Source organism: Cygnus atratus, unplaced genomic scaffold, assembly GCF_013377495.2.
Source record: "Cygnus atratus isolate AKBS03 ecotype Queensland, Australia unplaced genomic scaffold, CAtr_DNAZoo_HiC_assembly HiC_scaffold_42, whole genome shotgun sequence".
In the NCBI taxonomy this organism is placed as follows: Eukaryota; Metazoa; Chordata; class Aves; order Anseriformes; family Anatidae; genus Cygnus; species Cygnus atratus.
The window spans coordinates 96,808-122,081 of record NW_026110018.1 but is presented as its reverse complement, the minus strand read 5'-3'; the positions used below and the strand labels follow the sequence as shown (position 1 = coordinate 122,081).

Genomic DNA, 25,274 nt, shown 5'->3' with positions numbered 1-25,274 from the left:
GGCACCTTGGAGAACCCACCCCGGCGACCCCCGACGGGCCCCCTGGCGCCCCGGTAGACTCACCCCGGTGACCCCGGCGGGCCCCCGGGAGGCCCGGAGGACCCACCCCGGTTACCCCCGTTCGGGACCCCCGAATTACTGTTCTGATTGAAGCACCTCTCTGAGGAACTTCAATATACTCCCAGTGGAAACAAGCATCTCTGCACAGCACTCAAGCATCTCTCTGGAGCCTCCAAGGATCTCCAGAGGGGACTGAGGCATCTCCCTGGGGCACACAAGCATCTCCCCGGGACATTCAAGAACTTGCCTGGAGCAAAGAGGTTTCTGCTTGGACAACCAAGCAACTCCCCAGGGAATCCTAGAGTGTCCCCTGAGAACTCCAACACATTTCAAGATTTCAACTCAAGGATGTCCCCAAGACATCCAAGCATCTCCCTGGAGTTCCAAGGCATTTCCACGGGAACACAAGTATACACCTGAGGTACCAATCTTCTCCCCAGGGAACCCAAACATCTTCCAGGAGGACCCACGCACCTCCCCACAGCACTCTAACATCTCCCTGGAGCATTGAAAAAGCATCTGCATAGGTCATCCAAGAATATCTTTAAAGCACCCAGGAATCTCCCTCCTGCAATGAAGCACCTCTCTGGAGAAACCATACATTGCCCTGGGTCAGCCAAACACCTTCCTGGGTGCACCAGCATCACCCTGGGGAATACAAACACCTTCCTGGAGGACCCATCGAGCTGCTGACGGTAACCAAGCATTTTCCCAAGGCCCCAGGCACCTCCCAAAGGCACACAAGAACACACCTGTTGCACTCCAGCCCCTCCCTGGAGCACACAAACTGCTCTCTGCAGTACTCATGCACATCCTGGGGCACCCAAGTGACCCCAGAGGAATAGAGCATCTTCCTGGAGAGCCCGAAGATATTCCCAGGGCACACAAGCATCTACGCGGGGTACATAAGCATACCCCTGGGGCACAAGAAAAGCCTCCCTGCAGCACGCAAAGTTATCCCCTAATCACACAAAGTTCTGCCCAGTCACCCAAGCATCTCCCTGCAGCACAGAAGCACCTGCCTGGAACACCCAAGCACCTCATTGCACCTCACACAGGAATCTTCCCACCACAGTCCTACATCTCACTGGAGAACGCGAGCATCTCCCCAGGGCACCAAAACACCACCTGGGGCACACAAACATCTCACTGGAGATGGGAAGCACCTCCCTTGGCACCCAAGAGCTTCTGTGGGATGCACAAGCTCCTGCCAGGCATCATCCCAGGGGACACCAGCATTTTCCATCTGGCACCCAAGCATCTCCCTGGTCAGCCAAGCATCTTCCTGGACATCCCAGCATCTCCCCGGGGAAAACGGGCATCAATCCAGCCCACCCCTACACCTTCCAAAAGCCCCAAGGCTCCTCCCTTGCTCATTACATAATCTGTCCACGGGGCACACAAGCACTATCTTGGAGCACCAAAGAATCTCCCCAGGACACCCAAACACCTCCCTTGAATATGCAGATGCCTCCCTGAGGAACCCAAGCATCTCCCCAGGGGACCCAAACATCTGCCTGGAGGACCAACACACCTCCCGACAGAACTCCACCATCTCACTGCAGCACCGCAGCATCTCCCCTGGGAACCCAAGCACCTCCTGAGGCACACAGACATCTCCCCACGTCTGCTCAGTGTCTGGGTGACACCAAGCATCCCCCTGGAACATGCAATTTCCTCCTTTTGGAAACCAAGCCTGGCCTTGGGGCACACAAGCACCTCCCTCCATCAGCCCTACAGAGCCTTGGAGGAGACAAGAAGCTCCCTGGGCACACCAGGGTCTTCCCAGGGCACTCAAGCACCTCCCTGGAGCACCCTGGAATCTCCGTTTCAACCTTGGTTGCCCTGGGACATGCCTGGGTGCTCCAGGAACATGCCTACTGTCTAATGGACATGAATCCTCTGGTAGTTTAAGAGCGTGTCCTAGAAGATGCTTGAGTGCTCCAGAACGGTGCTTGCATGGCATGGGGAGATGCTTCAGTGCTCAAAGTGAGAGCTCGCGTTCTATGGTTCTGTGCTTGGGTGCCCTGGGACGATTTCCCTTTTCCCCCTGACTTTATACTTGGGTGCAAAGGGAATTACTTGCGAGCACCAGGGGAAGAGTTGGGATCCTGGCGAGATGGATGGGCACTCCAGAGGTTCTTGGGCACTCCAGGGAGATGCTTGCTTGCTCTGAGGAAATGCTTGTGTCATCCAAGGAGATTTTCTTAGTGCCCTGTGGCTATGCTTGGGAACTTAGGAGAGGTGCTTGGGTGCCCTGGGGTGATGCCTGGGTGCTCCACGGAAGTGCTTAGCTTCACCAGGGAAGTGCTTCAGTGGCCTGTGGAGATGCTGGAGTGCTCTGGGAGATGCCTGAGATCCCTGGGAAATGCCTGGCTACCTGGGGAAGATGCCTGTGGGATCCAGGGAGGTGCTTGAGTGACGTGCTGAAATGCTTGGGGATGTGGGAAGCTGCTTGGGTGCTGCAGAGACATGCTTGAAGAATGCAGGGAGCTGTTGTGGAGCTCCAAGACGACACTTCTGTGCCCCAGGGAGACGCATGCTTTCTCCAGGGAGGTGCATGGCTGCTGTGTGGAGGTGCTTGGGTGTTCCTCAGATGCTCCTGGGTGCCCCATGGAGAAGCTTGGGTGCCCCCAGGTGATCCTTTGGTGCCCCTTGGTTTGCTCCCGGAGAAAAGATGGAGACTCAGAAGGATGCTTGGGCTCTCCAAGTATGTGCTTGGTTTCCCCAGGGAGATGCCTGGCTGCCACAGGAAGATGCTTGGGTGTTTCAGGCAGGCGTTTGGGTGGCCTGGGGATATGCTTGGGTGCTCCCAGGGAGGTGCTTGTGTTTCCAGGAAAAGGCTCTAGGATGTGCAAGTATGCCTGGGGCAGACGCTTGGGTGCTGCACAGAGAGGTTTGCATGCTCCAAGAGACACCAGGGTGGCTTGGTGAGAGACTTGGGTGCTCCAGGGAGGTTCTTGAATACCCCAGGCAGGTGACTGGGTGCTCTGGGGAGATCTTTGGCTGCCTCAGCAAATTGCTTGTGCAGCACGGGGAGGTGCTTGTGTGTACCAAGGATGTGATGGGTGACACAGAGTGATGCTTGGGGATCCTGGGCATCTACCTCTCCTAGCCCAGGGAGAAGTTAGGGTACTCCAGAGAGGTCTCTGCGTGCTTCACAGAGGTGCTTTTTGACCGACCGAGATGCTGAAAGAACTTGCTTGGGAGCTCCGGAGGGACATCAAAGTACCTTGGGATGTGCTTGGCTTCCCTGGGGAGATGTTTCAATAACGCTGCAGTGGGGTGCCTGAGTGCTGTGGGGAGCTGCGTGGGTCCTCCAGGAAGATGCCTGGGTTCTCAGGGGTGATGGTTGGGTGCCTCAGGGAAATATCTGTGTTCCTGGGGAGATGCTTTGCTGCTGCTGGGCAATCATAGAATCCTAGAATAGCCCGAGCTGGAAGGGACCCATAAGGATGATCAAGTGCAACCCCTGGCACCGCACAGGTCTACCCAAAATGCTTGGGTCCTTAAAAGGGTCATGTCTGGATGCCCTGCAATGATGCTTGGGTGCTCCAGAGAGATGCCTGGCTGACCCAGTGAGAACCTTGTGAGCTCAGGGTGATGTTGGGATCTCCTGGAAGGTGCTGGAATGCCCTTGGATGATGCCTCACAGGTAGAAGGTAGTGCTTAGGTGTCCTGGGGAGATGCTTGTCTACTCCAACACAAGGCTTGTGTGCCCTGGGGAAAATCTCGGTGATTTCAAGAGGTGCTTATGTTCCTTGGGGAGAGGCTTGGGTGTCCTGGAGAGTGCTCCAGGAAGATGCTTGTATTCCCAAGGGAGACTGGTTCTTTCCCTAGGGAGGTTCATGTCTTCTCTAGGGAGGTGCCTGAATGCTCCTTGGACATGCTCGTGTACTCTGGGGAGCTGCTTGGGTACTCCTAGTACAATAGTTGGGTGGTCCGGGGAGATGCTTGCGTGCTCCCAAGATGGGGAATGGTCTGGGGAATGTTTGGGTGCACCTTAGAGCACAAAAACCTATCCCCTAATCACACAAAGTTCTGCCCCAGTCACCCAAGCATCTCCCTGCAGCACAGAAGCACCTCCCTGGAACACCCAAGCACCTCATTGCACCTCACACAGGAATCTTCCCACCACAGTCCTACATCTCACTGGAGAACGCAAGCATCTCCCCAGGGCACCAAAACACCGCCTGGGGCACACAAACATCTCACTGGAGATGGGAAGCACCTCCCTTGGCAGCCAAGAGCTTCCGAGGGCTGCACAAGTACCTACCAGGCTCATTCAAGTATGTCCCCGTGCTCATGCAGGCATCCCCCAGGGGACACACATACCAAAGAGCAGGAACCAAGCCTCTCCCCACAGCACTCCAGCATCTCCCTGGAGCCAAGCATCACACAAAAAGCCACCCAACCATCTCCCTGGAGCACCCAAAAGCCTCCCTGGAGAAACAAAGCTTTACCCTGGATCAAACTAGCCTCTCCCTTGGGCACACAAGCACATCTCCTAGGGTACACAAGCATCCCCAAATAGCACTCAAGCATTTCTCTGGAGCCACCAAGAAACGTCCAGGATCACCAATCCATCTTCCCGGCACATCCAAAACAATCTCTGCATCACCCAGCTGTCTTCTTGGAGAAACCAAGCAGCTCCCTGCACACCCAGGGAGCATCTGCACACAGCAGCTAAGAAGCCTGGGGAGCACCCACATTGTTCTTGCCATAGCCCAGAACCTCCGTCGAGCAAGAAAGCGTCTCCTGAGTCCCGCGGGCATCTTCTGAGGCACCCAGGCGTCATCTCTGCACTGTGATGAGCACACAAGCATCTCCTCCCCACATCGTTTCCTGGACCATTCAGGCTCGCCCTGCACTTCAGCCCCTGCTCCATCGCGCACTCACCTCCCTGTCCTGCCCTGCTCTGCCCTCTGCTGCCTGCTGCCAGGGGCTTCCATCCCGACTGGGGCCTGCCCGCAACCAGGGGCCTTTTATCGCGACTGGGCTGCCGTGTCACGGCCCCACTGTGACGCCTGGGTGACACAGCCACCGCTGCCCCGCTGCCCATTGTGACGCCTTGGTGACAGCCACCTCTGTCCTCCTGCCTACTGGGACACCACTGAGTATCTATTTCTTTGGACTCACAGGTTTGTCAGTGACAGTTAAATTTAAGATAATTTATCAGATATACCCCTAGAAAAAAATATTTCTGGCAACTTCCGTTAACCTCAACAAGGTAACGAATACCAAATCATTCTTGAAGTTTTAGTCTAAAGTGTTGGTGGTTTTATTTCTTTGTGTATTTCTTGTCAGTGTTTAGCAAGCTTTTCCTTTCTTTTTCAAGTTTGTAAGTTACACACATATGCTTTCCTCTTTCTCTAGCTTGGAAAGTTCTCTTCTAAAAAGATCTTCTATTTCTAGCTGCTTTCTCTACTCTTCTGTTAAGAAGAATCCTCAGTGGTTTGTGTCTTGTCCTTGTCTCTATGTTTGCTTGGTCAGCTCTGTCTCTCAGCACTTGTGCTTGTTATCATAGAATTGTCGGATCCTTTAGGCTGGAAAAGAGCTCTGAGGTCATCAAGCCCAAGCGCTAACCCAGCCCTGCCAAGTCTACCACTAAACCACGTCCCCAAGCACCACATCTACACGTCTTTTGCAGAGCTGCAGGGACGGTGACCCAACTCCTTCCCTGGGCAGCCTGTTCCAAGGCCTCACAACCCTTTCAGGGAAGAATTTTTTCCTCATATCCACCCCATGCCTTCCTGGGTGAAACTTGAGGCCAATTCCTCTTCTCCTGTTGCTTGCTGCTTGGGAGAAAGACCGACCCCCACCCTGCTACAACCTCGTAGGAGGGAGTTGTGGAGAGCAATAAGGTCTGCCCTGAGTGTTGTTTTCTCTAGGCTAAACAACCCCAAGCCAAACTGCTGATGGCCTTGTCGGCCACCTGAGCCCATTTCTGTCTTGTAGTAATTTTTTTTTATTTTTTTTTTGCCCGTTCTTACTCTTATCTCAGTTTCGAACTCCTCAATCAGACAGCCTTGTGTGAGTAAGCATCCCTACATTCTGGCCCTTTCCTTATCAATTGGCACAACTGACCAGGTCTGGCTCCCACCTTTGCCTCTCCTTATCAGCATCCCTTGGTGCACTGGAAAGGGTCCTTGACCAGAAAGCCTGGAAGGAGCAGACCCTCTGCTTCTGCATACCCTTACACAAACCCTCCAGGAGGGTTTGGGAACTCCTTGATGACATCTGGCTGACACGGGTGACCGAGGAGCCAGTGAGGTGAGGTGACCTGCAGGACCTCATCCTTAGAAATCAACATGAAGTGCTCAGGGATTTGAAAGAGGTGAGAAGGTAGAGTTGAGGATGCTGAGAGAGGGGAACAAGGCAAAGCAGAGGACTTGAGGTGATCAGACTTGGGCCTGCTGAGGGACCTGCTTGGAGGGTTCCTTTGGGATATGGCCCTGCAGAGAGAAGGGCTGCAGGGAGATGGTTGATGTTTGAGCATCTACTGATAGAGTGGATTGGGTTGGAAGGGACTTCAAAGATTGTGTAATTGTAACACCCCTCCCATGACCACGAACACCTTCCACTTGATCAGCTTGCTCAGAGCCCCATCCAGCCTGGCCTTGAACACTTTCTGGGATGGAGCATCCACAGTTTCTCTTGGCAACCTCTTCCTAGGACTCACCACCTTGATAAGAAAAGAATTTCTTCCTCATATCTAATCTAAATCTTCCCTTCTTTAAGATTCAAACCATTGATCCTTGTTCTATCATCTGTTATATTGTGAGAGTCACCACAGTCAGAGTGAGCCATCTGCACCCAGCCATGAACAGGTGACAAAATGGAGCTTCAGGGCAGGGGGACCTTGGGAATCTCCAGCCTTCAGCCAACAGAAAGCCCCTGAAGGTGGCAAGGAGACGTGGCCAGTGCTGCACGTGGGGCAGAATACCTGCATCCATCAGGGCAGGGCTGGATGTGAGCAGCTGAGAGGGGACCCTGGAGAAAAGGGCCTGGGTGCTACGAGGACACCATAGGAGCCAGTGGGACATGCTGACAGGGAGCAAGGCCAGCTCCTTACGGGGCTGCACTAGGGGCAGCGGGGGCCACCAAGACCACTTGGGTTATCGTCCCTCTCGACTCAGTGCTGCTGTGGCTACCTCTGGAGCAGTGTGTCCCAGGGTGCGGCTCCAGGTTTTGGAGGAGTGCAGAGAAACCGGAGAGTGCGGAGGGGAGGTCTGCCAAGGTGGGCTTCAGGGCTTGAAGCACCTGAGATGGAGAGGTTGAGAGACCAGGGCTCCTTTGGCCCTTTGGCATGGAGTCTCCAGGCAGTACAGAAGTATGCAGAGACTGCTTGAGGGGTGGTTTCAGACATGTGGGTGCTTTTCCTCACAGTAGGACAGAGCATGAGAAAGAATGAATATCACAAAATGCAGCTGCGGGCACTGGGACTGAGGTGGAGGAGAAAGGTTTATTTAAGGACAGAGGTCACCCAGAGCCCCTGGCTTTGTGTTTTGTGGATTACTGAGGGCAGATGGAGAGACATCAGTCAAGGCTGGAAGGTGCTCAGGTGAGATATGGACGAGGGGAAGCAGTGTGGATACCAAAGTCCTGCAGGAAAACAGGTGCAGACATGCAACAGCATAGGACAGCAAGTGTTGGTTATGGTCTATGATCTTTTGTAAGATGAAAGCCCCCAACGGAGTCAACATCTTTGTCTGCTGGGCTCTGGCTCTTGTCTCTGTCATGGATGCCTATGAGGAGACACCTCATCCTTACAGCAATAGGGTCTCAATGCCTCCTCATCCCCCTCCAAGAGCCTAGGAGATGTCCCCCTGTAGCCTTGTACTTGGCATTGCCCATCCCCACACTGAACTGACCCAAGAAGAGCCCTAAACCCCGCCGGAGGGACAGGATCTCCCTTCCCAGAAGCTGAGGTCAGGGCCCGACTGTTGGACTTCATGGCACACATCAAGGTTTCCTCAGCATCAGGGCCACCTTTCCTTGGCCTTGGTCTCCCCATCATCACCGCCTGCACTTTTCTGCTCAAAGAAGGCCATGGGGAGGCTTTGTCAGTAATGTCCCTCAGTGGGACTCATTAACGCTGTGAGAGGCTTTGGTGTTTGCATCTGCGTTCTCTACTTGAGAAAGGTCTTCCATTTCCTCTGAGTGCCTGAGGCTCCTGGGCTCTGCCCCAGCCCACCGGGGGGGTCAGTAAAAAGCCTTGGGCTGGGCCTGTGCTGCTGAGCTGGGACGGCTCGTGGGATGGAGGGAGGGAGCTCCTGGCAAGCGGGCAGCACTGCAGAGAGACAGCTCTGCCCAGGAGCAGCTCCTCTGCCAGGCGCAGCAGGGCTGGGGGCACTGCCTGCAGCTGGCATGGGGAGAGGAGAGAAGGGGGAGAGAGGTTCAGGGCAGCCTGGGGGGGGAAGGCAGAGGAGAGCTGGCAGAGGGAGAAATCCTCACAGCCACCTCCCCACGGTAAGTGTGTGGGTGCAGGGCAATGCCGCTGCGCACCCTGCCAGGCTCTCCTGGAGCTGGCACAGCCCTCAGCCGATGGGAGCTGTCAGGAGGACGCTCGGTGTTGGAGCTGAAGGGCACGCAGGGCTTGTGTGCTGCAGGGTCAGCGTGCAGGGCCCGAGGGCTCCCTTCTCTTGGGGCCGGCTGCAGGCTGTGCAGCCGGGGGTGCAGGCAGGGGTGCCCAGGGCTGTGGTGCAGAGCAGGGTCCCTGCTGTGCCCCAGGGGCTGTGTGCCGGGGCAGGGCCTCTGCCGCCTGCCAGGCTCAGCACTCATCCTGCCCGGGGAGCTGCCCGGGGGCTGCGGGGAGAAGCTGCGGGTGGAAGGAGCCCCCCCGGCACGGCAGGGCAGGGCAGGGCAGGGTCCTGCTGCTGCCCAGAGCCTGCTGCCTGGGGCATGGTCTACATCAGCCCAGAACTCTTCTTTGACAGGATGAAATTTGGGGTATCTTTGTCCATATTCATTTTTTGTTTGTTTGTTTCTTTGCTTTCTTGTTTCATCTTTCTTTGTATTAATATTCATAACAAAATGTTATTAGTGTTCCTCCTTCTTCACAATCTATCTTTTTTTGTTCTAAGCCAGAGACTTCCTTTACATGAGAAGCTAGGGCCCCTGTGTAATAAAGGTCAATAAAGGATCCAGCAGATAGCTCTTTGCCTCACCGCCAATTTCTCATAACCTCACTGGAGTTGACGGAGCAGCCCCAGCATGCAGGAGGGGGGTCTCACTGGACACCCGAGTGCTCTCTCTGGGATGCTGACAGCAGATGGGGTACACCTGACCAGGTGGGGCAAGAGTGTTCTGGGGAGCAAGCTGGCTGGGCTTATCAGAAGGGCTTCAAACTAGATGCAATGGGGGAAGGGTATGAACCTCTGAAGGATGAAAGCAAACCTGGGAATGTTGTCACTTCAGGAAACAGCAGGAAATACTTGTGAACCATCCCAAAGCAATCAGGAAGGGTTCCTCTGAAAACATGATGCGACTGATTGCCCAGATGAAGTGCCTCTACACCAATGCATGCAGCATGGGAAACAAGCAGGAAGAGTTGTAAATCATGATGCAATTAGACATATAGGACCTGATTGCTACCATGGAAATGTGGTGGGATGGATCACATAACTGGAACACTGGCATGGAGGACTACAAGCTCTTCATAAGAGAGGGGCAGGGAAGGAGGGGAGGGGCTTGCCCTCTATGTTAGGGAAGGGACTGATTGTGAAGAGTTGCCTCTGAGAAACAGCCGTGGCAGGTTGAGAGCTTGTGGGTGAAAGTTAAGGACCGCACCAATAAAGGACACCTTGTGGTTGAGATGTACTCCAGACCACCAGATCAAAGAGAGCCTGTTGATGAGGCCTTCTTGCTTCAACTACAACAAGCATCATGCTTGCACAATTTCTTCCTGATGGGGGACTTCAAAGACCCAGACGTTTGCTAGGAAATCTACACAGCAGGCTGTAAGCAATCCAGGAGACTCCTAGAGTGCATTGACTATAACTTCCTGGTATTAGGTATTAGACAAACCAACTAGAGGAGAAGCATTACTGGACCTGGCGCTCACCAATGAAGACAAACTCATTCAAGAGGTTAAGATCGGAGGCAGTCTGCGCTGCAGTGACCACACTCTGTTTGAGTTTGTGATCTTGAGGAATACGGACCTGGTAAAGAGCAAAGTCAGGACCCTGAAATTTCGAAGACTGAACTTCAAGCTATTGAAAGACCTAGTGGATGAGATCCCCTGGATCACTTTCCCTAGGGACAAAGGAGCTGAATAGAGCTGGCAACTCTGAAGAGGGTTCCCCTCTGATGGATGAGAAAGCTGGGATTCTTTCAGTGCACCAGTTGTTTAAACAAAATGAAGCAACAACAACAACAACAACAACAACCAAGCTGCGTCTCCTTATTTCTAAAGGAAGTTAAAGGATAACTTATGCTCTAAGTCATGCAATACATAAAACTAATAGCTAGGATTAAGACATAATTAGTAATAATCTTACTCGCTACATTTATAGCAATTCTCTCCATCCAGCTCTTCAGGTTTCACAAATAGCTCTAGAGCTCTGGTAACAGATGAAACCGCCTAGAGGAGCGAGAAAGAAGAGCGTAAAGTCACTGTAAATTCAAAATTCCAGAGACGCACTGGTACTTTATAAGAGAATCTGACTAATACATACTTAAGCGATCTACTATGAGCGCTGTGAAGAAGGAGGCAGAAAGAGCATGCTCAGCATTTACCTCACCTGGAAGTCATTTTACGTTGAAGCAATCAATCATTTTCCAGTAACGTAGACGGCATCTATAGTGTGCTTTGTCATCAATACTGGGAAAAAATCCCGCAGTCTAACAATTAGATGTATATTGAGGTAGAACAACCAAGAAGTATGACAGTATCATAATTTGTGCAGACGTAAAATTCTTTCAGCTTAAACCCAATGCAGATTTGGAGACTCTTTACATGGCTTCCATCAGCGCATTTCTCTATATTCTTAAACCTATAACAGTAGGGAAAAAAAGAAAAAAGACCAAAAAAAATCCCACAAACTGTAGAAAAATAGCAGGATTTTTACATATTCTATATTTTTACATCTTACATATTTTACATATCCCTCCACATGCTGTTCTGAATAATAGCCAAAATATTCATAACCACTGTATCTGTTCTCCCCACATAGCTGAAAAAACAACATTTGAAACATATTCTTCAAAACATACTTTAATATCCAGCAGACCTTTCAGTCATCAAGCATTTAAAGACTGTTTTAAATAAATCTCTCTGCATTAACCTAAAAGGAATCCCAGAAACATGCTGCAGCCGCTTACCTTTAATATACTCGCTGGATGCGATGGAGCTGCATTTCTTGCTTTCACCTGCACTGGAAGGCTTCCCTTCTTTGTAAGGCTGTTTACTGCCCTCACTTCTGCATTGCTCTCATAAAGAGCCATCTGGAGGATGGGATTCTTCCTTCTTCTCCCGGGTTTTCTTCTGGAAACGAGGATCTAAGTATTCCAAGAAGCCTTTCACTTTCCTGATGTTTCTCCTTTTTCTTCTTTTTGTTACGCTTGCGATTGGCATTGTCAAAGTGGAGCGCAGAGAAATACAAATCATAAAGTCTGAAAGAAACGTGCAAGTTAAAAAGAGAAAAAAAGATGTGGCACTTGCTGCACATATGAAACTTTATTTATTTTACCACAGGGGATGATTTGCCGCATGTCAGCTATTTTGTGAGCTTTGTCTTTTCTGTTCAGCCTTGAGAAAAGAAGACTGAGAGGGGATCTTATCAATGTTTATAAACACCTTAAGTGTGGGAGAGAAAGGTATTGTTTGCAGCATGTCAGCTATTTTGTGGTACTTTGTGCACATGTAACTTCCTTCAGATGCAGCAAACTTAAGCCCTCAGATTGAAGGACCATAGGTCCTGCTTGGTACACAGATCATTAACAATGGCTAGCTCGGGAATATGTGCAAGTAACAAAAAAAAGTGTTTTAACCTAATCCAGAATGGTGTGCAGATGTGATTCAAACTACGTGGTCCAAAGCTAGTGCTCTGACACAATTCAGCAATATCTTTCCTATCTTCACTGATCAACCTAATGATCCCCAGTCATGATCCCCAGCCAGATTATGCTATCTAAATAACTTAGAAACTATGAAAAAAAAAAAAAAAAAAACAAAACATGAGAAGCACCCAGAAAAGAATTAGGAAAAAAAATGCTGATTATGCTGGAATCCCTGCTTACTTGGAATCCTTCTCTCCGTGTTTATCTTCAGACTTCTTTTTCTTCTAGAACTTCTTATACTTTTTCATGTTTTCACCACCTAAAAGCTCCTTTTCTATCTTTCTGTGTTTCCTTTCTATTTCACTTCCACTACCTTCTGCACGAGTATATTGTCTTTTTCTGTTTCCTTCTTTTGCCTTTTTCTGGCAACAGTTCTCCAAATGAGCTGACACAGGTGGAAGTGCATGTCTCTCACACGAATGTTTTCCAGAATGTTGCTGAGGTACTGAGCAACGATGTGAGTCTGCTCTGGGTGTGCTAAAGTCATGTACATCTTCCTCTCTCAAGAGGGAACCGTGAGGCCATCTGCTTTTGTGATGATAACGCTTATGTGACCTGCTGGAGGAAGTTTGAGTCAATTTGTCAAAGCCTTTATCACCATCACAGAACTTTCTCTCTCTACTGTCTCCTGCTGCATGAGGTGAATAGTAATCCTTGTAATATCGACGTTTTTCCCATCTCCGTGGTTCATCTTGATAGTATCTTTCTCTGCTCCAACTTCCTTCCCCTTTGCAATGGTCATATCTATTGCTATCTTGTTCTGATCTTCCTCTGCTTCGAGATCTGTACTTTGAATATTTTACTGGTCTTCTGCCATTATCAGGGCTGTTTCTTTCACTGTGGAAAGATCTGTACCTGCTTCCCTCACAATACTCCTGCTTGTGACGCTTTTGCTTAACAACTTCCACACTCCGAGAGCACCTTCTCTTGCTGGAATGACCGTCTTTTTGACTCTCCTTCTCTTCAGTAGGAGAATGTTCCCTTTTTCTTGGCAATGCTCTTTGTCAGTTTTTTTGGTTTCATCCTTTGTATCTTGGCATCTATCTGTAATAGCTAAGGAGGAAAGGTTTTTAGAACTACATTCAGTGTCAGACTTTAGAGAGGAAGTTTGCCGCAATTTCTCACCAGTCTCAGAAGACTCTTTGATGTAGAAAACATTTTCTTTTGAAATCAGTTCATGTTCTTTTGATCTTCTTGGTTTCTCCTTGTCTCCACGGTCATCACATTGGTACTGTTCAAGGTATTCATCATTCTCAGTAGATTTCGGAGGTCCCGGGACACTGCACAAAATGAAAACACATTTCTGTCTCCCTCCACCTGCTGCTCTGAGAACAAAGGGGTGGGGGCGACGGGGGAACAGCCAATGTTTCTCCAGACAATGGAGAAAAATGGAAAAACATCCTATGAAGAAACAGAAGTTCTCCGTCAGGCCAACCTGCATCAGAGTGATATGCACAGTGCTGATCAGTTCTGTTCGTAACACTGGACATACAGGACGGAATTCTACTGATTTAAATCCTTCCATTAAATAGTATTAGTAGACAGATAAAACCGCAATGAACTTCCATAAAATCTTGTCTTAATCAGACTGTGCTCATTTTACCTTATTTCCTCTGACAAGCTGTTCAACTGGCTGGCTGTGAGGGATTCCATGATGACTTCTCCAGGGACTGGAGGCATAGCTCCAGGTATCTGCAATTAAAACGCACAAGTCAGCAGACAGAAAAAAATACTATTTGTAGTAGTACTGAGGACTAGTCTTGTCAGAATTTCTACATTAAATGCTAAGCAAGACTGCTTTCGGTTGTATGTTTTAAGCAATCCACTTTTGAAACTTAAGAATTTTTATCTCAAAGAGCTTAAGCTGACATCTCAGAAGGTTTCACAAAACAGGTTCAACTCGGCAAGTGGAATCATCAAGTCTCAGAAGGTTTTCAGTCCGTTTTCTTTTTCTTTAGATTCATTAACTAAACTAATAGCACCATTCAGGGAATCAGTTTTTGGCAGCTCATGCTGGGATCTTCCTTCATCAGCATTCTGACAGGAAGGATGGGAATTCTGCAATGTACGGACTACCTTTCCAACCAAAATTCCATTAGAGGACATTGCATTGCAATTCCTTTTAAATAAGCCCTTTGACTCCTCCTCAGATTTTCCTGAAGATTCTGCACCGTAAGGGACTGTGTTATCAGAGCTGAGTTTAGGATTTCCATTCCCTGTTGGCTCCACAAAAATTTCAGCAGAAACTCTTTTTTTTTTTTTTTTTTTTTTTTTGTATTTGCTTCATTTGCTTTACCGAATTTGTAATTGTGGATGAAGGAAGAGCCTTGTAGAGATCTACATCCTCCACAGCACTGATAAGAAAGTCAGGCTGTGACACAGTCTGACGAGCAGGCAATTTATTGTGAATCCTGATGGTGATCTTCTGTTTTTTTACGTATCAGTAATTGAAGGCCTGGTAATCGTCTGTTTTTGAACACAGGCCATTGGTGGTGCTGAAGATGGCCTTTTTAGGGTGACACCAGTGGTATTTGCATCCTCTTTTATGGATCCATTTCCATTTAAACGACTTGAATTCTGGATTTAAAAAGAAGAAATTGCAAGATGGATTAATGCAAACACTGCATTTAACATTTTTAAACATGAAATTCTCCTACTAAGTATTTCTACAAATGCTCTTAACACCTAAAAAAAAAAAAAAAACACTGCCCTTTAAAGATAAATGCAAGTCCAATAAGTGTATTTAATTCCTGCTTTTGGTTTACTGCAGATTGGTATCAAATTAACATCATTTTTGAAAACCATCCAAACAACTTAACATTACCTAAAGCTATTCCCAAATATATTTAGTTTCCCCTTGAAACATATCCCGAAAAGCCTGCAATAATTGTTCTGGTGCTCAGGAATAAGACAATTTGGTTTCCTTGTCTCAGCCAAAGTGACGTCGATAGGAAAAACAAGTCCTTTTAAACGATTCGAGGATTAGTCCACTCTACTTAAATTGTCAAAGAGCGTAGCTCTCTGTGCTTTACAAAGCTGTCTAGGAGGTCTAAAGTGATGGAGTCGCATGGCTGCGCAATTTAGCAGTAACCACTGTTTGAATGACTCTGGCTGTAGCATGAGGGCTGTGAAGAAAGCTGCAGCGTGGGAAGGAAAAACAAAACTAAGATGCCGAAAACCAAACAAAAAACCCCACACCCCCCCCACTATCCGTTTGGTGCCATTATCTGCCCTCCCGCTTCCCTAAATTACCTTAATCATATGAGGAGGAAGTCGGGGTCCCATAAATCCAGCCTGCTTACTCTTAGCCCCCCGCTGACCAGGGGGGAATGAACAGGGATAAGATGGTGCTGGTAAGTAAAAAGCACGTTCTCCGAGTGTCAAATCATAGCGCCTTCAGAAAAGAGCAGTGATCTTAGTTTAGTTTTTCTTTCAGCCTACTCCTGGATTAAATCCCATCCTGTAATTTTATAGGAACAGTTCATACGCTATGGAAGCCTTCTCTACAGAAGACTTAGCCAAGACTACAAACTGAAAAGTAGGTAACAGTCTTCCTACTATGACTATCACTTTCAGAGCAATAATTCATTCTTACGCCACAGATGACCTTCATTTCTCTCCTTGTCTAAATTAGCCAGCTACAGATAACACATATAGAGCAATTTACACAATTTTGCTGCAGTTTAAGGCCAAGCAACAAAAGATAAACAAATGACACAGAGAATTTCAGGTTAGACAGAACTGAATTAGATAAATAATAATCTTTTCCTGGGACAGAAAGAAAAACACTTGCAAAAAAGAAAAATATCAATAACAGGAGAGTAAATCTCTTCTGAACACATTTTAATAGTTGTTATTACCTGATATAAAAAAGTAAGTAAGCTTGCTGACCAAGAACTCTTTTAATGTCAGTACGGACTACTTTTGCATCATTCATTTGGTACCAAAGTCCATTACCAGCCTGCAAATGAAGACAACGATATCTTTAGATGAATTGCATGTTTTCCAAGTCAAATCACAGATAGGAACAAAATACACACGTGTCAAATAAACATATAAGGAAATCTTTTTCCCTAGAAACAGTACTACTAGTAACACTTTAACTGGTTTGCCAGCACAACCTTTACCCTGTTAGAAATGATGTTGACTTCTACCTTTATGGAGCATACATAGTGTCCTGAGCGACAGTTGACACCATGATGCACCAGCACCGCATATAAGGTGTAGAGGAGTGGTTCTCCACTTGATTGAGACATGTAGGCTCGAAGGTCCAAATACTCAGGATATTTTACCTCCTAAAGAGAGACCAAGAAGATAGAAAAATTATCCCAGAGTACTTCCTGGACTAGCCAGAGAAAAACACTTCCAAAAAACACAGACTGGAATTATGTGAATATATTTCTTGATTCACTAAACAGAAGCCTTCCCATAAACAACGTTTAATACTAGAAGTTGCAGAGAACTGTTTTCTGATGAATTAGCCTTGTCAGAGGAAAGTGTATGCTTCTTGTCAAGCAGGAACTTTACCGATATTAAGAGAAAGAATAAGCCATAGTCGTTAGTCTACAATTATTGTCTGAAAATATTAACAACTTTCAGCTTTGGGGGATGTCCCATTACATGATGATAAAGTTGCATTACAGCGGTAAATATACCTTGTTGATCTTTCCACCTGTGAAATCTGCAAATCTTTTCAGTGATATTGTGAGAACGTTGGAAGAACGGTGTATGGTAAATCTCTTGGATGCAGGAACCATCTTTTTACACCTTAAAAACAAACAGAGACAAGTGTTTGAAAGCATCTTCTTTGTCGCCCCCAAAACAAACTCGTTTTAATGTCTCACGCATGCTTATGCTATTTGAATGATATTTACTTGCCTAATATGTTTGTTTTTTTCTTTTCATAAACCCATGCACTGCATGTCACGTTTGTTAATACAGAGGAGAAGGTAAGTTTTCCCAACAACTCAGAGCATAGCGGGAACAGGAATCTCTCACGAAAGCGTTATTACCAGGTTGTAAGGCAAGGTACCATTTCTGGTATACAAAAGTGGCTATTTGAACTCAAATCCTGGATACATTCTTTCAGCTTTCAAGGGAAATACAAATACGGAAAGTGGAACAAGAGAGCCTTGGTCCCCAGGTCTAGAAACTGCAAATAATCTCCAAAACAGATCGTCTATCAACATCAAAAATACAACAGAAGCACACAGTCATTCTACAGGAGGGAGACATTTAACAGTAGTAAGTCTTCATGTACTGAGGTTGTCTGGAAAGATGCTGAAACCATCTGCCATCCTTTGAAACAAAAGAGTTAAAATTAAGTTTGATATATTGCCCGCTCAAAGGTAGGACCTACAGTGTAAGCAGTAAAATTTAACCACTAGCCCAGAGAACAACTGGAACTGGTCGGTTTACATCAAGAAAAGTACTGCTGAGAGCTAATAAATAGAAAGAATGAAAGTATCTCTTTTTCAATTCTGATGTCAAAATACAAGCCAGGGAATTCCAAACCCCTAGGGAATGCCTATGAACAAGAAAGACTTCCCCCTCAAAAGAAACAAAAATCCAAGTGTTTTATAAAATTCCACAAAACTTGTAAGTAGATCCAGAGTTTAGAGGCAGTCCTCTTTATTGGAAGAATTTGTGGTAGAAAAATAAAAGAAAATGTCAATTCCAAAAAACTTAAAGAAATAAGAGTTTTATAAAATAAAAAAAATATTAAAAATGAGTTATATATAAGACTAATAAAAGTTTATCAGCAATGGAAAAAGTACTGTACATGTGCAAGGCCTTTCCTTTTAAACTCACAAAAAGACGGAAAAGTCTGGCTTTATGTGTGACTGACCCGATCACACCTCAAAGAGCACATTAACGAAGGACCATGCAATTCAGATGTGAGGGGTGCTATTACAGTTCTTTCTCTTCCTCACACATCAGTTATGAGAATCCTCAATACACTGCATGTTGCTTTCTAGGATCCGCAGGCTAAGACGAACCTGGGATTAAATTGCTTTAATAACCTATTGGACGCTCTTGATTCAACACCCTAATTTCCGTAGTTTCCAACAACAAGAAGTGGATACTGCATTTTTCATTTAGAGGGTCAGGCAGGAATCCTACAGAACTGAGCCGGGCACTCTGTGCTTTTCTGAGTGGATGTTTGACTAACAACTTGGTTTGCCAAACCATCTTATACAAATGTTCAATTGTTTTTCTCACATACGTAGAAACATCTTACATATTGATCAGCACAGAGAGCGCCTGAACTCAATAGGCTTTCCCTGTGGCACGGGTTAGGCTTAAGGGAGCTCATTTCAGACACGAGTCCACATCGACAGCTTTCACAGTTCAAGAGCTGTGCAAGACGCTGTTTAGGGAGCCAGCACAGGCTGCTAACATTAATTACCACAGAGCCAGCTCACATTCCCTGAGACTCAATCTAACTTTGTTTCACAGTGAACGCTAGGACCTTCAGGAACCTGCTGCTGCCTTCCACTCCAAATCATTCTCCATAGCTCCTTGCTTCAGCTCACCACTACTACAAAATGAAGCAACAACAACAACAACAACAACCAAGCTGCGTCTCCTTATTTCTAAAGGAAGTTAAAGGATAACTTATGCTCTAAGTCATGCAATACATAAAACTAATAGCTAGGATTAAGACATAATTAGTAATAATCTTACTCGCTACATTTATAGCAATTCTCTCCATCCAGCTCTTCAGGTTTCACAAATAGTTCTAGAGCTCTGGTAACAGATGATGAAACCGCCTAGAGGGCGAGAAAGAAGAGCGTAAAGTCACTGTAAATTCAAAATTCCAGAGACGCGCTGGTACTTTATAAGAGAATCTGACTAATACATACTTAAGCGATCTACTATGAGCGCTGTGAAGAAGGAGGCAGAAAGAGCATGCTCAGCATTTACCTCACCTGGAAGTCATTTTACGTTGAAGCCAATCATTTTCCAGTAACGTAGACAGCATCTATAGTGTGCTTTGTCATCAATACTGGGAACAAATCCCGCAGTCTAACAATTAGATGTATATTGAGGTAGAACAAACCAAAGTATGACAGTATCATAATTTGTGCAGACGTAAAATTCTTTCAGCTTAAACCCAATGCAAATGTGGAGACTATTTACAGGGGTTCCACAGAAGGACAAAGTCCAATCCACTTTCTAACCACCACCAAGCTCTTATATTTTAACATTGTATGTGGTTTGGTTTTTTAAGTTAAACAAGTTTAATTTAGAAAGTTATACATGTACAACATCATGAATTATATTTACAAAACATCTTACCTTTATATCCAAAGTGATATCAAGAAATGCCTCATACGTATCCGAAACTGCTTTGCAATTCAAGCACTTCACTGGAAGCAAAATAGAAATGCTTCACAATATGTGAAGGAGACTAACTGTCCAAATTCAAGTCGTTGATAGATACTACTTTAGACAAACTACAGACTGCTTTACTACCGACAAAAGACACAGATCAGTTCTAAGGACAGCAATATTTTTAAAAGTACCTCTTGATCTTAGAAATCCTCCAAATATTTGATGAATGATGGTGGTAGCTTGAGAAGATCTGTCCAATCTGGAAATAAATTATAATCAGACCTCAGAAGATTTAAGGCACACAGTTAACTCTTCCAAGAGTTTTATGAAAACCAAGGATGACGTAGACTTTCATTTTTGAGAGTAAATAAAGGACTAAAAGGTGCTAGAGATCATTTTTTTTGATAGTAAATAAAGGACTAGAAGGTGCTAGAGAACGTACCAAAGTGAATTTGTTTATGCTTACTTGGTGCTTCCGTTCAAGCACGCTTCCTGCATAGCATCAACAGTATAGCGCAAGAACTCGTGTGCGTCTTCTTGACTGCCCAAACGGAAATGTTGTCCTATTCCTAAATAAGAAGATGACAGTATTTACCTCATTTAAAAATGAAATAATTCTCGTCTTTCTAAAATCGCTCTTCTTTAGAGTGTTGTTAAAACCATTTATACACATCAAATAATTATTTGAAGATCACAAGATAGCGAAAAAGAAACGCATCCGAAGCCACTTACGACTGAGATTACTGATAACACGCGTAGGCTCGATGGCATCAACAGTGCAACGCAGGGCCTGGTTAATGTGAGTCTCCATCGTGCACATCATGCAAAAATCTTGTTCACGACCTGAAGAGTGAAAGAAGAAAGCATCCCAGTCTAGCGAAAATACACATAACTACAAACAAACATATAAGTAACATTTAAACTACAGATACAATGTCCACTCTCCTTGCTACATTCTATTCTCCCAGGATGCCAATGTCCCAACAGTCTCCTAACATTTCATTTCGCACAACTTTCTAGAATAAAAATAGCCATTAAGCCTGTATTCAAGTGCATTTTGTGATGAGAAATCTAACAGACTACTGCAAAGTCACGTTTGTAAAGGCTGACAGGAATGTCAACTCCACAGGCTGCAAAATATATGAGGACAGAATATTTGACATTGATGATACAGCATTAAGAGAATGTGGGTTATTTTCAGCACAGTGCTGTCAGGTGAGCTTCATCATACAGAGCTACGAGTCCTTTGGGAGAAAGGAAAAATTAAAGTAATGTATGTAATAGTACTTCTGCCCTCCTTTTTTCAACAGGATTCTTAACTGAAACAATTTCTATATACAGGAAGAAAACAGTTAAATTTCTAGGTATCAATACAAAGATACCAGCCTAAAAAGCATACCCGTTTAGTACAACATGTAGTTTATAGTACAACATTTTATTTAGGACAAAATCAGTCTAGATTTTAATACAGTCCCACAAAAAAATCTAGTCATGTTCATAACAGCTCATTTTGCTTTCTAGGTTTTGGTTTTTTTTTTTTTAATTGGTTCAACAACGAACAGACCATTTATTGTAGTGCATTATGGAACCTAGGCTGTGAAGACTAAAGAGCTATGATGCCAACATCCTAAATTTTATTGCCTTTCTAGCAGCAGGAAGCCCAAATAGCCCAAATGCCAAATGTTCATTAAATGCATTACTGTCCAATGCACTTCATTATTCCCATGAAGCAAGAAAAGATCCTTTTAAAAAAAAAAAAAAAACAAACAAAAACACACATGGTGCATTAAACGCACTCCATATGCTATTCTGAGCCCACTGCTGATACAATGCTCAAAGCCAGCTTCTACAGATAAAAATCAGGCAAGTAAGTTTGTCTCACAGAATCACTGCTGTTCTTTTCCTTCAGAGCTATCCAACAGATTTAAAGTACTGTTAGAAAGTACTCACATGACCGGCTGTGCTCAAGAGAAAGCATGTAATTGGCAAGTGGGGGGGTGTAGGTCAAACACTGTAGAGTAGCATTAAGAAAACATGTGTTGCCAAGGTTGTACAGGCCGACTCCAACACTTTGTGTTTCTTGCCAATCCAGACGTATCTTCTCAGGTGGAAAAAGAATCCTTTGTGGCGGAGCAATTCCATCATCAATGACTGCAAGAAAGTTATATTTAAAAAGAGATTTTGTTTGTTTGTTTCTAAGAAAGGTATTAGGTATATATAGGTATAGTAAATATATAAAGTATATATAGGTATAGTAAAAATACTATTCTGCAGGAGCACCCAGAGGAACTAGCTACAATCCAAAACAGAAAAACTTACTGCAGACAGCTTCAATACCGCCAAATTCAAATTGGCTGGTCAACACAATGTTTTGGGAAGAAAAAGTTTAGTCAACCATTTTAATTTTCTAAGGCAAGGCTAACTGCCATTCTGTTTTTAGTATCTAACGCCAAGTTCCTCTCCATCTATAATCTTTAACCTGATTACCTCAACTACTGCTTTTTTCCTTATTATAACTTAAACCACAAACTTAGACTTGAAATTATATGGTAATAAATGCAAGGACAATGTAAAAACAAATAACTAGGAATGACGGGACCCCTACAAATATCAGATCTTTTCCTGAGCAATGTTAGCATTCAAAAACCTGTGAATAACGGAAGCTGTGAATGGCAACAATCAAACACTTTTCTTTGCAAAATGGAAAAGACGTGGATGAATCTGTGCATTACAAAAAGCTCCCCATATTTCTCTGTCGACTGCAAATATATCAAAATTAATTTCTGTAACATCGGTCACTTCAGTTGCCTTAGGGGAATCCTTTGGAAGTCTTTATTCACAGTAGTCCCATTCTCTATCAGTGCAACAAGTAAGAACTGCATTTTCTACTTTTGTTTTGAAGAAAATGGAGGCAGGATAAAGCGCACACTTACTTAGATCTCTTTGGGCAAAAGGCTTAGATTTTTCAGATGATCTACAATAAAGAGCACCTCCACATCCTTGGGCCACAGAGACTTGGCTTGAATCTTCTGCAGCTGGTATCCGGCCCCAGTTTGCGGTGCGTGACATCAGTTTTTTAGCACTCGGTTTCTTGGATTTGCCAGACCGCCTTGAAGATGGCTTTTCAGAATTTGAAGATTTGGGCTTGTTAACTATGGTCATTGTTCTCATCTGCGACAGAGACAAATGCTCTGGTTGATGTAAGAATATCAAGAAGCATTCCAAGAAGAAAAGAGTAGTAGAAGTCCTGTCACTTAATCTCAAAGAAACAGCCTTGAAGAACTAAATTGCTGGTAGGAGATTTAAAAGGAATCCCCAAACTAAACACACAAAGTAAAAATTTCCATCAAAACTCTATCAGTATTACTTTTAGCTTCTGCAGAACTAGTGGCTGATGCCATTTCTTTCACTTTCGCAGGATTTTAATCCATTACAACTCTGGAGTCTTTTTAATATAAAAACGTAAATGACGTTCTCTGAGGGGAATCAGTTATTTATTGCATTTTTGGAGCTTTGCAATTATCTATTAATTATTACCTATTATCTAATAGATAATTGTTGCAATTTATATATAATTGTTGCTCGCGTTAGTAATGGAACACTATTACTTTACTGCCTGCGCTTTTCTGTTTCATGTGCACAAAGGTACCTACATTTCGCTGCTACTTTTCTTCTGTCTTTCCAGGGCTCGCCCTCTACCTCACTGTCTACTGCACCAGTCATGATGGGTCTGCTGTGATTCTATAATGAGCCTAGCTTTTGAATACACCTTTTCTGGGCGTCACTTTGTGATAGCAAGTTAATTTGTGAGGGCACCTCAGTCTACATCACGAGGTCGCTTTTTCCAGGCCAACAGGAGCCATAAGTGGTGGTACACTAAAGCCCTGGCACGTTGAGATCCAAGAGGAGAGATGTTTGGCCCTCCTTTTCACTCCTGGGAACCACATACCTCAAAACCCACACACTATGGGAAATATCTCAGAGAAATCTTGGGAAAGGAGAGCATGAAGAGCATGTTTGTAAATTTATTTCTCCCTGGGCTTCTTCTGCTTCTCCAAGAAATACTTGCTTGAATATATCTTTGGCAGCAGTACTTATGCTGTTTTGCACCTACCACATTTTAAAACTCCTACAAAGAACTGAAAAGTTAGACTGAAAAGCATCTCTTTCCGTTCTACTTTGTAAAGTTGCATGTTTTCCTCACGCAAAACAACAGGGGAATGGAAGCTAGAAAAGGAAATGCTGAATGTAAAACAAAAAAAACAAACCTCAGCCCTCCAGGACAAAAGCCGATAACTGAGACTAAGTCCTTTCTAACATGCTGATTAGGTTTCAAGATGATACCGCTTTAAATAAGCGTAATTGTGTGTCCATAGGCAGAAGCTGAATAAGGACAGGATGAACTTCTATACTTAATTGTTTGTTACTGTCTTACTGGAGCACACAGGGACTTGTTACGTTTAGGGAAACCGCTAACCTAATGGAGGCTTTAAACCATAAGCTAGTTTGTTATACCAAAATGACTGAGAGAACAAAGCATAAAGTGTTTTCAGATTTCTAGTACACCTTGATTGCTATCCATTAAACTTAAGACAGGTTAAACAAAGCACAGGAAATAAGAAAATTCCTAGTCCCACAACTGGCAAATTGCGTGCAGAGGTTGCAATTAGAACTTTTTCCCTTTACATTTTTAATTTTAAATTGATTTAAAATCCACAAACCTGAGAAAACAATACAAAATGCATTTAACCGAGAAATGAAAGACATCCTTGTCCGATTGGAAGACTATGGTGACAGCTCTTGGGCTCAGCGATTTTCAGATAAGCTCCAGTCTTCAACTTCCAGACACCAGTAACAGCTCCTCCTTTCTTCGGATTGAAAGGGAAAATGTTTCAACAACACATTGAAAACATACTTAAGGGACAAGAAACAAAATCAAGACTGCAGTGAGAAGGAAAACAGAAAAACAATACTGGGAAAAAAAAAAAAAAAAAAGAAAAGACCTTGATCTTTATATTGACCAATGAGATAAGCCTTACACATTTTTAAGTTTATTTTTGACAATTGATTGATGCGTTACCAGATATTAAGTACTATTCAAGAGCAAATATTAACACTAGTAAGAAGAAATCCGATCCACCACCCCTTACTCAAAATACACCAATTTCTAATTTGGAGATAACGTCTCTCTGACAAGGAAGTAGAAAAGCTGTAAATACCGATATACTTTCCTCTCCCGATGTTCCATATACATACCGATGCTGTTCCTACACCTACACTCTGAGCATAAAGTTATGTTGACATGAGTATCGGGTGTTATTTCTCTCTCTCTTTGCCTTGAGAGACTCTCCTCCTGTCCACTGAAAAGTAAACTCAAGATTCCAGATCAGTTAAGACAGTTGCTATCCCCCCATTCAGAGCTCTGCAGCAGCACTGTTCAGATTTTTTTAGCAGTCTCTTTACAAAACGTTATCACTTATGACCTGCTTCTCAGTAGGTACACGTTTGGCCTCTGTTAAGCAGAGAGTCAAGCAGAGCTTAAGATTTTGTCCAAGGTGCCATTCAGGAAACTGAGTTTAACCTTGACGTAACTGAGTTTAACCTTTAAACTTGAAGCTTCGTCAAAGAATAAAGCAGCACCCAAGCCAGGAAATAGAAGTTAATCGTCACTTTACCCTGAAACGCTCGTAGAGCCAGGGAGCTATTCTGTGCTGGCAGGATTGCTGCCGGGCTGGCCGACGGGGCGGCGGGCAGCTCCCCGGGGCCACAGGTCCTGTCACAGGGGGCTGCCGGGGGTCTCCAGGGGCCGGGAA

General features: G+C 45.1%; 1 pseudogene; it reads right to left on the bottom strand.

Annotated features, from left to right (window-relative positions):
• Positions 1 to 10,922: 10,922 nt before the first annotated feature.
• On the bottom strand, positions 10,923 to 22,623 carry LOC126913724 (ubiquitin carboxyl-terminal hydrolase 42-like; annotated as a pseudogene).
• Positions 22,624 to 25,274: the final 2,651 nt, after the last annotated feature.